The following is a 14,027-nucleotide window of genomic DNA, read 5'->3' as shown; positions in this document are numbered from 1 at the left end:
TGCAACCAAAAAACACATGAAAAAATGCTCATCATCACTGGCCATCAGAGAAATGCAAATCAAAACCACAGTGAGATACCATCTCACACCAGTTAGAATGGCCATCATTAAAAAGTCAGGAAACAACAGTTGCAAGAGAGGATGTGGAGAAATAGGAACACTTTTACACTGTTGGTGGGACTGTAAACTAGTTCAACCATTGTGGAAGTCAGTGTGGCGATTCCTCAGGGATCTAGAACTAGAAATACCATTTGACCCAGCCTTCCCATTACTGGGTATGTACCCAAAGGACTATAAATCATGCTGCTATAAAGACACATGCACACATTGTTTATTGTGGCACTATTCACAATAGCAAAGACTTGGAACCCACCCAAATGTCCAACAAGGATAGACTGGATTAAGAAAATGTGGCACATATACACCATGGAATAGTATGCAGCCACATTAGAATTTCTTGCTTTTTCTTTTTGCTACTATAACCATTATCTCTTTTTAAATTACAAATCCAGATAGCTTATTATTAGTGAGTGGAAATAAAACTGATTTTGACATATTCAGGTGATATTCAGTAACATTGACAACTATCTTATACATTCTAAAATGATGTCTATCAATTATCTTGAGGCCAAGGCAGGAGGATCGCTTGAGACCAGGAGTTCAAGACTAGCCTTGGCAACATAATGGCACCCCGTGTTAATTAAAAATAATAATGATAAATAATTTGTTTTTTCTGTAAACACAGTGGTATAATCTTAAAATAATGATAGTTTTGATAGTTTTATTTTTCCTTTTCCAATTCTTATACATTTTATTTTTCTTATACTGAACAGAAATGATCAGGCATGTTTGTCTCATTTCTTATTTTAAAGGAATATTTCCAACATTTCTTCATTAAAAGATGTGCCAGTAAGGGTTCTGTTATAAGAAAAAAAAGAAAATGGCTTCTCTGATTATCTCAAGGCATAAAAATAGTTAATGTAGAGCATTAGGTCCTGGTAAAATGTTTTAAAATGCTGGATTAGTGGACCTTGACTGTTTATCCAGGGAAATATCCACATGTCCTGACCCAGCTTTCCAAAACAGCCAGGAGTAGAGCTTCCACTCAACCTCCACTTCCTATGCCTCATGAAAGTTTATCTAACTGGGATAACTTAATTCACTTTCAGGACCCTACCTGTGAGAGATGCTGGGAAGTGCAGCTTTTAACTTTAAAGTCTTTGCAAAGACTCACTAGAGTGTACGCTCTTCCACATCTATACTTACCCTTCCGTTTGCATTTGCACTTTCAAAAAGTGTGGTCCAAGTTACATTTCCCCACACCCTGAAAAGGGAACTCCATAGAACTATCAATCACTGTGCACATCTGTGGTTGATGCTCTTCCCTCCTCCAGGTCAGTCCCAATCCACTTTTCTACCCTAAAACCTAAGGATTCGGTTAAAAAGTTAGCCTCCATCAACAGTCCTTTTATTGATCTTACAAAAATAAGAGAGAATAAAAGAAAATTGTTTAATTTTTAAGAAGTATATGCTTAACAATGCAAGAATAAATAAATAAGTTATTATTAAAGTCTTTGTTCCTGTAATTTATCAAGAAATCTAAATGACATCTAAAATGTCTTATCCCTCTAACCATTCCATGTTTCCATTGCCTCATTCAGCACTTCAGGGAGATTGGTTCTTTATCTGGGAGTGTAGGTGGAGGACCCAAATCTTCATTTCCACAGGGTATGAGCTTCTAATGGTCTTGTATGTATAAGATTGCAGAAGTCTTGCATGAATTTTTACCACTGGATATGACATTAGAATGATGTACCTCAAATGATTTCCTGGGCTCCTAATTCTTTCCTCCTATCTTACCTTGCCAAGAGCAGCCCTATTGTTTTTTTTTTTTTTTTTTTTTATACTTTAGGGTTTTAGGGTACATGTGCACAATGTGCAGGTTTGTTACATATGTATCTATGTGCCATGTTGATTTCCTGCACCCATTAACTCGTCATTTAGCATTAGGTGTATCCCCTAATGCTGTCCCTCCCCCCTCCCCCCACCCCACAACAGTCCCCGGAGCGTGATGTTCCCGTTCCTGTGTCCATGAGTTCTCATTGTTCAATTCCCACCTATGAGTGAGAACATGCGGTGTTTGGTTTTTTGTCCTTGCGATAGTTTACTGAGAATGATGGTTTCCAGTTTCATCCATGTCCCTACAAAGGACACGAACTCATCATTTTTTATGGCTGCATAGTATTCCATGGTGTATATGTGCCACATTTTCTTAATCCAGTCTATCGTTGTTGGACATTTGGCCTCAATAAAATACTGGCAAACCGAATCCAGCAGCACATCAAAAAGCTTATCCACCATGATCAAGTGGGCTTCATCCCTGGGATGCAAGGCTGGTTCAACATACGCAAATCAATAAATGTAATCCAGCATATAAACAGAACCAAAGACAAAAACCACATGATTATCTCAATAGATGCAGAAAAGGCCTTTGACAAAATTCAACAACCCTTCATGCTAAAAACTCTCAATAAATTAGGTATTGATGGGACGTATCTCAAAATAATAAGAGCTATCTACAACAAACCCACAGCCAATATCATACTGAATGGGCAAAAACTGGAAGCATTCCCTCTGAAAACTGGCACAAGACAGGGATGCCCTCTCTCACCGCTCCTATTCAACATAGTGCTGGAAGTTCTGGCCAGAGCAATCAGGCAGGAGAAGGAAATAAAGGGTATTCAATTGGGAAAAGAGGAAGTCAAATTGTCCCTGTTTGCAGATGACATGATTGTATATCTAGAAAACCCCATTGTCTCAGCCCAAAATCTCCTTAAGCTGATTAGCAACTTCAGCAAAGTCTCAGGATACAAAATTAATGTACAAAAATCACAAGCATTTTTGTACACCAATAACAGACAAACAGAGAGCCAAATCATGAGTGAACTCCCATTCACAATTGCTTCAAAGAGAATAAAATACCTAGGAATCCAACTTACAAGGGATGTGAAGGACCTCTTCAAGGAGAACTACAAACCACTGCTCAATGAAATAAAAGAGGATACAAACAAATGGAAGAACATTCCATGCTCATGGGTTGGAAGAATCAATATCGTGAAAATGGCCATACTGCCCAAGGTAATTTATAGATTCAATGCCATCCCCATCAAGCTACCAATGACTTTCTTCACAGAATTGGAAAAAACTACTTTAAAGTTCATATGGAACCAAAAAAGAGCCCGCATCGCCAAGTCAATCCTAAGCCAAAAGAACAAAGCTGGAGGCATCACGCTACCTGACTTTAAACTATACTACAAGGCTACAGTAACCAAAACAGCATGGTACTGGTACCACAACAGAGACATAGATCAATGGAACAGAACAGAGCCCTCAGAAATGATGCCGCATAGCTACAACTATCTGATCTTTGACAAACCTGACAAAAACAAGAAATGGGGAAAGGATTCCCTATTTAATAAATGGTGCTGGGAAAACTGGCTAGCCATATGTAGAAAGCTGCAACTGGATCCCTTCCTTACACCTTATACAAAAATTAATTCAAGATGGATTAAAGACTTATATGTTAGACCTAAAACCATTAAAATCCTACAACAAAACCTAGGCAATACCATTCAGGACATAGGCGTGGGCAAGGACTTCATGTCTAAAACACCAAGAGCAGCCCTATTGTTATAGGACTTACTAAGAAATTATTTTAGGCAGACAGAGGGGAAAAGGGGTCCTTGGGAAGTTTTCGTTTCTTTTAAAGCAGCTCCAGAAAAGTTTCTTGTCTAGCAGGGAAAGCCAGGCTCTTAGAGCCAGGCTGGCAACCTTTGATATGCAAATGTAGGCCATTAGAAACTGGGTCCACCCAAACGTGACGATTCCTGCCACTTTCTTCTTGCACTTGCCCCATATGTGCCTGGCAACATGGCTGCCCCCACATAGCCGTACATGTGTAGAACATCATGGTGCCCTGTATTTGCATATTAAAAGTTAGGGTGGGAGGGCCAGTTTTTTCAGTGACTACGTGAGTGACATGCCTGGTCAAACCAATACCCTGAGCCCTATGCAAATCAAACACCACCTCTTCCAATGTCCTCATATAAGCAGCCACTTTTCCACTACCGCACACGGGGTTTTCTCTTTGTTTGAATCCCCCCTCCCTCTGTCTCTGTTTGGGGGAGCTGTTTTCTTCTTCCTTCCTTCTCTCTTGCCTATTACACTTTTCGCTTCTTCCTTCCTTCTTTCTTGCCTATTAAACTTTTTGCTTCTAACACCACTCCACATGTGTCCACGTAGTTTTATCCGAACTGGCGTGAGGACCAAGAACCCTGCTGTTCCTCCACTCATGGTAGCTGTATCACTGTTTTCTCTGTGCAATTCAGGATTTACAAGTGCAGCGGATGCAGAGTATTTTGGGGCTTATTTACCAGTGCAGTGGGCACAGAATATTTTGAGGATTATTGGATCAATGGCATGATGAGCCAGAAATGGCAAGTTGACAGTCTCAGTGGAAACGTTTTTATGCCTCTGATGAATCATCTCTCCTTTGCACCGTAAGACTTCTGACCAAGCAGAGGCTAAATGTAGGGTGTCAGGAAGCAAACATTTGCATATGGCTCGCAGGTCTTAGAGCGGCACGTGCTGCCCCTCCTTTCACCCCTGAGTTCCCCAATTCAAAGTTCTAGTTATGGAAAAAACAGAATTTTTTCTTCACTTTCAGTACATACACTACATCCTATAGGACAACACTCCAAACTCTCAAGGTATTTTCCCTCAGTTGATGCTGTAACTGAATTGTCAGTGAGTCAGCTGCATCTTATAATTGGTACATGGTAAGATGTGTGAATGTGTTATGGTGTCAGTCTATTGCTTCTGTTTTTTTTTTTTTTTTTTTTTGGTCATTAGAGACAGAGAGGAACTTGATCAGAAATAAAATACCATGAAAGGAATAAGGCATTCAGTAATTTTACAGTGGGTAACCCTGAAAGTCATAGAGCAGGCATAGAAGTCAAATTCATATCCAAAGTCAGTATATGGTTCAGCAAAGAGCCGTCGGAGCCCCGGCTTGTAATGGACTTGAGCGAATGGAATTCACCTGCCACCAGAGGGCTGGTGTTCTCCAAAAGCATGGTGTCACTTCAGGAGATCAGACTGGTCATTGTTTTGGTAAAACAGGCACTCAACAGTGTTGGTAGGCAGTTTAGCTTTGTGAAATTAAGTCCACATAATTGAGGGCTCTATTTAAATTGATTAACTTTAAGGTCCTTTCTGGTTTTTATTTTTCCTGATAAAATCGCACTGCAGTCAGAAAATGAATGTTACAGTTACTTTATTTGACATGTGTTAATACTTGCTTTAGGACTCACCCAAAATTTTTATAAATGCTTTACGTGCACTTGAGAAGAAATTGTTTTGTGTACTTGCATATGTATTTGTGCATATATATATATATATATATATGCACATACATATATATATATGCACATACATATATATACATATATATTCACAGTATATATATATATATATATACTTTGAAAACAGACTATATGTGCATGCTGTTATTAACTTTTAAAAATATACTATATTTGCCTACAAAAACTCCAAGATGTCCTACTAAAAAAAAACTTTTTTTCTTTTTTTTTTTTTTTTTGAGACGGAGTCTCACTCTGTCGCCCAGGCTGGAGTGCAGTGGCGCAATCTCGGCTCACTGCAAGCTCTGCCTCTCGGGTTCACGCCACTCTCCTGCCTCAGCCTCTCCGAGTAGCTGGGACTACAGGCGCCCGCCACCACGCCCGGCTAATTTTTTGTATTTTTAGTAGAGACGGGGTTTCACCGTGGTCTCAATCTCCTGACCTCGTGATCCGCCCGCCTCGGCCTCCCAAAGTGCTGGGATTACAAGCGTGAGCCACCACGCCCGGCCAAAAAAAAACTTTTTGAATTTTAACAAAGAACTTGTCCACAAAAGTTTGTATATGTTCTATGAACCTCTTCTGAACTATATATTCTTATGAACTATATAATGTTATTTAATTTTTTTGTTATCTTTGGCTCTTCCTCTATAGGCATTGGCAGTAAAATCTTTACCAAAAAAGATGTTGCCAGCTTTTGAGAGAGGGCAAAGTGGCTGAGTTTCCTGAGTCTGCTGGAAGGAAGAAAAGAAAAAGGGAAACCATTTACAGAATGAGAAAGAGCCAAGGGACTCATTTCTTTGAGGATCTCTCTTCTCTCTGCTCAGAGTCTCTAAAAGAGAAATAAATAAATTCCGTGTCACCGAAAAGTATGGACAATTTAGCAACTTGATTAACACCCTTGCTAAGAACCAAGTCAGAGAATCTTGCAAAACTTCACCCGGATTCCATGAAAAAATAAGCCAGTGGGCTTCTGTTGAACAGCTGACCAGTTCCTTTAAATTTCCTGGAAGTCCAATGTTTGATTTAGAGGATGTGAGGCACACTCTTAATCTCGTTAGAAGGCCTTTTGTCTGACAGAGATCTCTAGAGTGCCACATTTGGTCTTTCTAAGGTTTGAACAAAACATTTCACAGTAACATCTTCATCCTCATCTTTAGGCCATGCTTTCTTGGTGGTGGTTGGATTAGATATTTGCTCAGAAGCCATTTTTTAATTTTGGCATTGTTCGGGTGGAGAGCTTAGAATCTTCCAAACCAGCAAGTCATGATTTATTTTTGTTGAACAGTCGTTCCTTTACTTACTCCTGTCCTCTCACCATTTGTAACAAGCAGCAGGGAAACCTGCTTGCAACACCCTGGTCAAAAATCTCCTCAGTTACATCACCCAGTGAATTAGATACATTTCATACCTCCCACATACCTGCAGGTGACAGTGTTGCCCCCTGGATCTCTGAAATAACAAACCCACACCATCTTGTCATTTTAAGCTATGGTGCCATTCCCTGGATGCAGGAGGGTTTTTAATCTCTAACACCCCACACTAAATTCCCCGTATTATCTCATCAGACAGTCAATCGTCGATGAAGACTGCCATTTTCCGGCAATTGAGAGCAAAATCCAATGGCAACACAAGAGGGAGAACAGATGGAGGAAGGAGGAGATGGTAGGAGGGTGAGGGTGGAAGCAGCAGACCAGCAAGACAGATGTCAATAAATGGAGTCAAAAAATATTTAAAAACCCCCACCTGTGCCTATTATGTCTACTAGGGCCAGTGCAGAATCTAGAAGATAATTTTAACCCATTAAGATACCTGCTTTTTGTCTCAGGTCCAAATATGATAGCACGTAACGGTGTGACTTTGAGAAAATCAGTTTATCTCTTTAGGTCTCAGGTTTATTTTCTGAGAAATGAGGATCTACAATGTCCCTTAGGTTAAGTCCTAAGCTTGTGATTCATTGGAATAGTTGTGCAAAGAATAAACTATGCATTCTTCATTATCTTCAGTATCTGAGGATGAGTGTCTGACAGAAAACAGCCCTAAGCAAGCTGCACAGTTGTGTGTTCCCCTCCCAGTCTTGTGTTCAGATATCATAAATGCACTCTCTCTATTCATATTCAGGGAGACATGACCTATTGGTGCTGTCGCTGTTCTCGCCCTGTTTATGTTTTAGCTTTTCCACCAATACAGCCACATCAACTTTGACAGTTCAGACACTGCAATCACATTTGCCTCATTATTGTCCCCTGCTATTGATAACATATTATTTAGTATTGAATATATCTTTTAACACTTAGAAGACAAAAGAGAGTTGCTATTCTTTTTCTTCACACCATGGTGTGTCAAATGTTCTGCTGGAGACTAATAACACTGAATACGTTTTGAAGAAGTAATAAATAAAATGGATGTGTTTAATGCCATATTGATACAGGAGTTAAGAAATCACTTAGGCAGAGAGAAAGGGTATGGGAGTCCTCAGTAAGGCTTTTCTCTTTAATGAAAAGCAGTTCCAAATCATTGTCTAGCAAAGAGCAGCCTGTAAAGTTGAGCTGAAGACATAGTCAAGCAAGATGGGAGCTTGAACGGTGAATGCCAGCAGGAACTGAGGACTAGACATGTTCAATATGGTGTCTCCATCTTCCCTTCTCTTTGTCAGCTATCTGTACAGTAAGGAGCAGACAAGATGGCACCAATCAACTGGAAGCCTATTTGCAAAATAAGAGTGGGGCCACCAGCCTTCCCCTCACACTATGTAAACGTCATACCTGATCCAATTAATCTGTGAGTCTTACCTAAATCAGACACTGCCTCCTCAAACCGGACTATAAAATCTGGCCCATTCACCCCCAGCCAGTCTTTTCCTCTTTGAGGCCCCTCTCTCTATATAGAAAGAGCTGTTTCTCTTCTGCCTATTAAACTTCCAGTCCTAAACTCCTCACGTGTGTGCATCTCCTAAACAACAAACTCCAGGGTATATACCCCAGACAATGTAGCCACTTCAATATTATTAACACTTTTTTTGATCTATGTTTTTATGAAGAAACATTCAAAATGTTGTAAACCAGTAACAACCATCCTGGAAAGCTGTAAGAAAAGAAATTTTATGTAATGAATTGTAGTAATTTAGAGATGGAAAGAAGAAAATAGATCTTGAAGAAAGTTATTAGTTAGGAAGCTTATCTAGTATTAAGCATGTAAAAAATCATCCCTGAATTTCTAAAAGCTTCTTAATTCTCATTCCATTGGCATTTATCTCAAATTTATTTCTATCATTAGATTTATCCTGAAGTATTATAATTATCAGAATACATTTGAAAGTTTATTTTGAGTACTCAATCCATATATGTTCTTTTAATTGTTAATAGTTATTACAGTTTTTGAGCACTATGTTTTGTGTAGTGTGGAAGTCAAAAATCAAATGTCAGGTTTCTAACATCAAGAAGCTTACAGCTAATTAGACTAGTGTGTCCGGTGAGTGTATGAAGCTGGGCATCACTTTAGCTCCCCATGGAACATTGGTCCTGGGCAAATCACTGGCTTCTTGCTCAGTGGTTTCATCATCTGTAAAAAGGGGCTTGCACTTTGCCTCAGAGCCGTGAAAATGGCATAGCTCAAACATATGTGATGTACTGAGAACTTTCATGACCATCAACAAACATCAGATTCCATCTGTTCTTTTCTGAAAACACAAGAATTGCTTGTTTTGCAACCATTTATGTCATCTATTCTGTGCCAGTCAATGACATGAATGCATTCTAAATATCAATTCAGTCTTCACAATTACCCTATGAAGAAAGCCCTCTCATCACCCCATTTTACAGATAAGGAGAGTGAGGCCCAGAGGTGTTAAATATCCTTCTCAGGTTCATATAAGTTGCAGAGCTGGTAATTAAAGTCAGTCAGTTTGCCTTCAGAATCTATATTCTTAAACATTAAGGTATACTACTTTGGTTTACAAAGCCACGTATTTGTGAGAAGATATTCTCCCAATGTAGTCTCACTTCTGATTTTTGAGTAAAAATTTTAAGTTGCTGATTTCCTTCATTTTTAGTTTATTATGAGAGTGAATTTTCTTTTTTTTTTTTTTTTTTTTGAGATGGAATTTCACTCTTGTTGCCCAGGCTGGAGTGCAATGGCGTGATCTCAGCTCACGGCAACCGCCACCTCCTGGGTTCAAACGATTCTCCTGCCTCAGACTCCTGAGTAGCTGAGATTACAGGCACACACCACCACGCCCAGGTAATTTTTGTATTTTTAGTAGAGACGGGGTTTCACCATGTTGGCCAGGCTGATCTCGAACTCCTGAACTTGGGTGATCTGCCAGCCTCGGCCTCCCAAAGTGCTGGAATTACAGGCAGGAGCCACTGCGCCTGGCCAAGAGTGAATTTTTTTACATTGACGTTTCACCATGCTTCCTTTGAAAATTTCTAAATTTCATTTTCCTATAAAATTGTCTATTGTTGATGTGCTATACATATATATTCTCCACTGATTAAAATTAGTAAATTTTGGCTGTCATAGTTTGCAAATATGTATTTCCATTCAGTTATTCAACAAATACTTATCAAGGGTTTATTACGTGCAAAGTCTTGTGCCAACCACTTAAGACCTAAGGAAGACGCATTCCTTTTACCTGCTGAGGGACTAAAGTCCACCTGCAAGCACGGATATTTAAACACAGCAATATGTTAAAGGGACTATCTGGATGAATCCTTTGCATCTTCCTTTCCTCAGTTACCATCTGAGTGACATTGACAACATGCTTAGCAACTACTAGCTTCAGTTCCCTTATGTACAAAAAGAGGTGATGGTGCTGTCTTCTTCCGGGGGTCACACAGGGGATTCGATGGGGAATCCTTGTAAAGTGCTTAAGGAGAAGGTAAACTGTGGTAAATTTTGCCTATGGATGAGGAGGCAGTGTTTCTAAGCATAAGACACGAGTAAGCAAGAAAAGTGCTGCAAATAAAGGTAAAAATAAGCATCTGAGAATAAACAGACACGCAGATTCATTATGATTACCCACACCAGAGGAGGTTTAGTGAAGGAAGTTCATGAGAGTTGGGGCTTGTATGTTGAGCAGCTTTCATCCCCCAGAAATCCATGTGAGAAAGGGAATTCTGGCTGAAAAAGCAGTGCAAGGATGACAAACGGCACTTTCAGAAGTTATCTGAACCATGGGACATTTTAAATGGGAAGAAGACAGGGCTAAACACCAAATATATTGTAGTTTTAGGTTGAGAAATAGAAATATGTATATTCAAAGTTATGCTTATATTTGTATTAATTCCACACACTGAAATATTAAACTCTGAGAAATAAAAATTTTTCCATTGGTAATTCTGTGAATGAATTCAAAACCGGCATATTTTTCAATAATCCTTCATAATGTTGATTGTTATTTAGAAAAGGACAAGATTGATAGAGCAATAACTTCATGGAGATTCACCAGAAGTCATAATACACATTACTGAAATGTGTCACTGCCTGTGAGAACAACACCAGTGTCACCGCAGTGCGGTGACCCCGCATTTGTTCTAATGACTGCTGGGAGTCAATATGCATCCAAAGGTTCCAACAGCTTACTCTGTGCCAAGGTCGCAAATGCTCATAGGACTTGGTGCACTTCCTGACTACTTTTGATACTAAAAGTAACAGTATTACTTGAACCTCCCACAAATATTGGGTATAAGGATTTTAAAAATAATTTTATTATACTCATTTTCAGAAGAGGCTCAGGAATGTTAAGTGATTTGTCCAAAGTCACACAGCCTGTAAGTGATGGAATTTGCACTCTAGTTTTGATGTTTTTCTACTACACCACAATGCTTAAGCAGGTGCATACACACACACACACACACACACATACACACGAACTCACAGTATGATTGAACAAAAATGAATCAATCAATGCAATAAGCAAAGCTTTGAAAGTCAGTAACCCCCAGAGGGTAATTCACTAATAATGCCATAAATTCTTATCCCACTGCTCTCAGTTACTGAATCTATAAAATGTGATTTATTTTGGCCAAATTGCAGCCCATAATATTGCCTGTGACAGAGTGAGATACATTTAAATTTTCTACATTTCTTCAGAACATAACTCTGAAATATAAGAAAATTTCAGTGATAATTTAGAAGAATAGTAGTTTATAATGCACACAACCTGGTAAGTGCATTTTCTCAGCTTCACAAGGGTATAATTGACCAACAATGAGAGCTCTCAATTTCAATGTGCAATTTGATGAATTTTACAGAGGTTCATAAGCACTGAAATCATGACATTGAACTTTTCCATCACCCCACAGTCCTCGTGATGGTTCATATTGAGTGTCACGACTGGATTGAAGGATGCAAAGTATTGTTTCTGGGTGTGTCTGTGAGGGTGTCGCCAAAGGAGATTAACATTTGAGTGAGTGGACTGGGAGAGGGAGACCCACCCTCCATCTGGGTGGGCACCAGCCAATCAGCTGCCAGCATAAAAGCAGACATGGGAAGAGCCGACTTGCTGAGTCTTGTGGCCTCCATCTTTCCCGGTGCTGGATGCTTCCTGCCCTCGAACATCAGACTCCAAGTTCTTCAGCTTCTGGTCTCTTGGACTTACACCAGTGGTTTGCCAGGGGCTCTTGGGTCTTCTGCCACAGACTGAAGGCCGCACTGTTGGCTTCCCTATTTTTGAGGTTTTGAATCTCGGACTGGCTTCCTGGCTCCTCAGCTTGCAGACGGCCTATTGTGGGAAGTCACCGTGTGATCCCATGAGTCAATTCTTCTAATAAACTTCCCTTCATGTATTCGTCTATCCTCTTAGTTCCATCCCTATAGAGAACCCTGGCTAATACAGTCCCTTCTTGTCACTTTGCAGTCAATCACTTCCCCCTATGCCCTGCCCTTTAGGGACCACTCTTTTGCTTTCTATCTCCATAGTTTTGTCTTTTCTAGAACTACATGTAAATAGAACCACAGAGTGAATACTCTTTTTTGTCTAGACAATTAATAATATTTGAATGTTTATTAAATTTAGGACCCCAAAAGGGGCAAATTCCTGGGGGCCTATTTAACAGAATTGGTAACTTTACTACTGTACCGCCAACCAAGAAGCAGTTCCTCCAGTGATTGTCATTTTTCAATGTTTTCTAAAAAATTTAACCTTAAAAAGTCATTTTCCTGTACCTCTGGAAGTTCATGAGATGAAGGAAGACTGAGACTAGAAAACACTGTTGATTTTGGCAAAACCTTATCTAACTGTTGAGATGATACAAGCATTTGTTATACACTTTATTGCAGAAGAAGCCAAAGGTGGTTGATGTGGATGAAGAAAAAAGAACATTTTGCTCTTGTTTGAGAAATCATAGGAACATTGTATTATATAAATACCTATAAGGTCATCCCAATTCTCCCACATACTGACATGTAATCAATTGTTATTTAAAATTTATTCCATTTGTGCCTCAAAAACCTTTGTTTTACCAAGTATTTGGTTTTATTTGCTATCATGTGTTTCATTTGTGGCTTGAGTTGTCTATTCATAATTGAACCCACATCAATTTTATGACATTCTGCCTTGAGCTATGAGTGTAACCATTAAGGGGGTCCTTATGGTGGAGGCCAGAGAAACCAGAAAAGGTTATGTTGAGAAAAGGGACTCAGAAGAGAACAGATTCAGAGAAAAGGGTAGATTTTCTCTGTGCCTAAGTCCATCCCCCTCCTCAGCAAAGGACAACCCAAAATATCTGTATTCACTGCCCCCATCATCAATCCAGAGTTTCTGATTGCAAACTTCAGTTTCCTTTCAGACCCTAGGAATTCTGGGAAAGAAGAGGCTGAGGGCGGTGGGGGGACATCACAACTTCAGAGTTTACCGGGCTAGTCAGTGGACAACAGAGTCGTTAAAATGAAGCTGTTCTTCTAGTGGATCTGAGTTTTATGAGGCCTTTTTGTGTTTGAGAACTTGCCCTTCTTGCTCTTCTGTTTTGGGCATATTTCTTAAACTCTTAGTTTATTTATGCACTCACACTAACCTCTGGGAAGTTTGAGCAGCTGCAATATGTGATTCCCGCCCTGCTGGGCCTCACATGGAAAGAAAACACAAACGTAACTCCTACTCTAGTGCTAGTTTATAAAGATCATAACAGAGACCTGTACAATCATACGAATAAGAAGAGTGGGCTCCTCAACATTCTCTGCGTGGACTAAAAGGTCATCCAGGCTAGATATGGCATTTGAACTGAGACTCAGAAGAAAGACATGGCAGGCAGGAGGAACGACCTTATGCAGGCAGAGAGAAGAAGTCTTATCCTGTGTTTGGAGGGGAAAGTGCATAATTCACTTCACCATTCTAACCTTCCCAAACATTAACCAATTACACTTTCATCATATCCCAAAGCTTAAAGATAGGAGACGGTTAAAAATGATTCTGTCCATGCATCTAGAAAAAGAAACAAATTCTCAACCTATTTAATATTATTACCAACCCCTTCGTTATCTCTAGTTAAATGTTCTTTAATTGACATTGACCTCTATTTCGTGAAACCCGGAGAATATTAAGTCCATCAACACACTTGGGAGGCAGCAGAAATCAAGGTGCCTTCTGCATTCTGCTAGCGCTGGCCCTGC

This window comes from Symphalangus syndactylus, chromosome 15 (genome assembly GCF_028878055.3).
Source record: "Symphalangus syndactylus isolate Jambi chromosome 15, NHGRI_mSymSyn1-v2.1_pri, whole genome shotgun sequence".
In the NCBI taxonomy this organism is placed as follows: domain Eukaryota; kingdom Metazoa; phylum Chordata; class Mammalia; order Primates; family Hylobatidae; genus Symphalangus; species Symphalangus syndactylus.
This window is presented reverse-complemented; position numbering follows the sequence as displayed.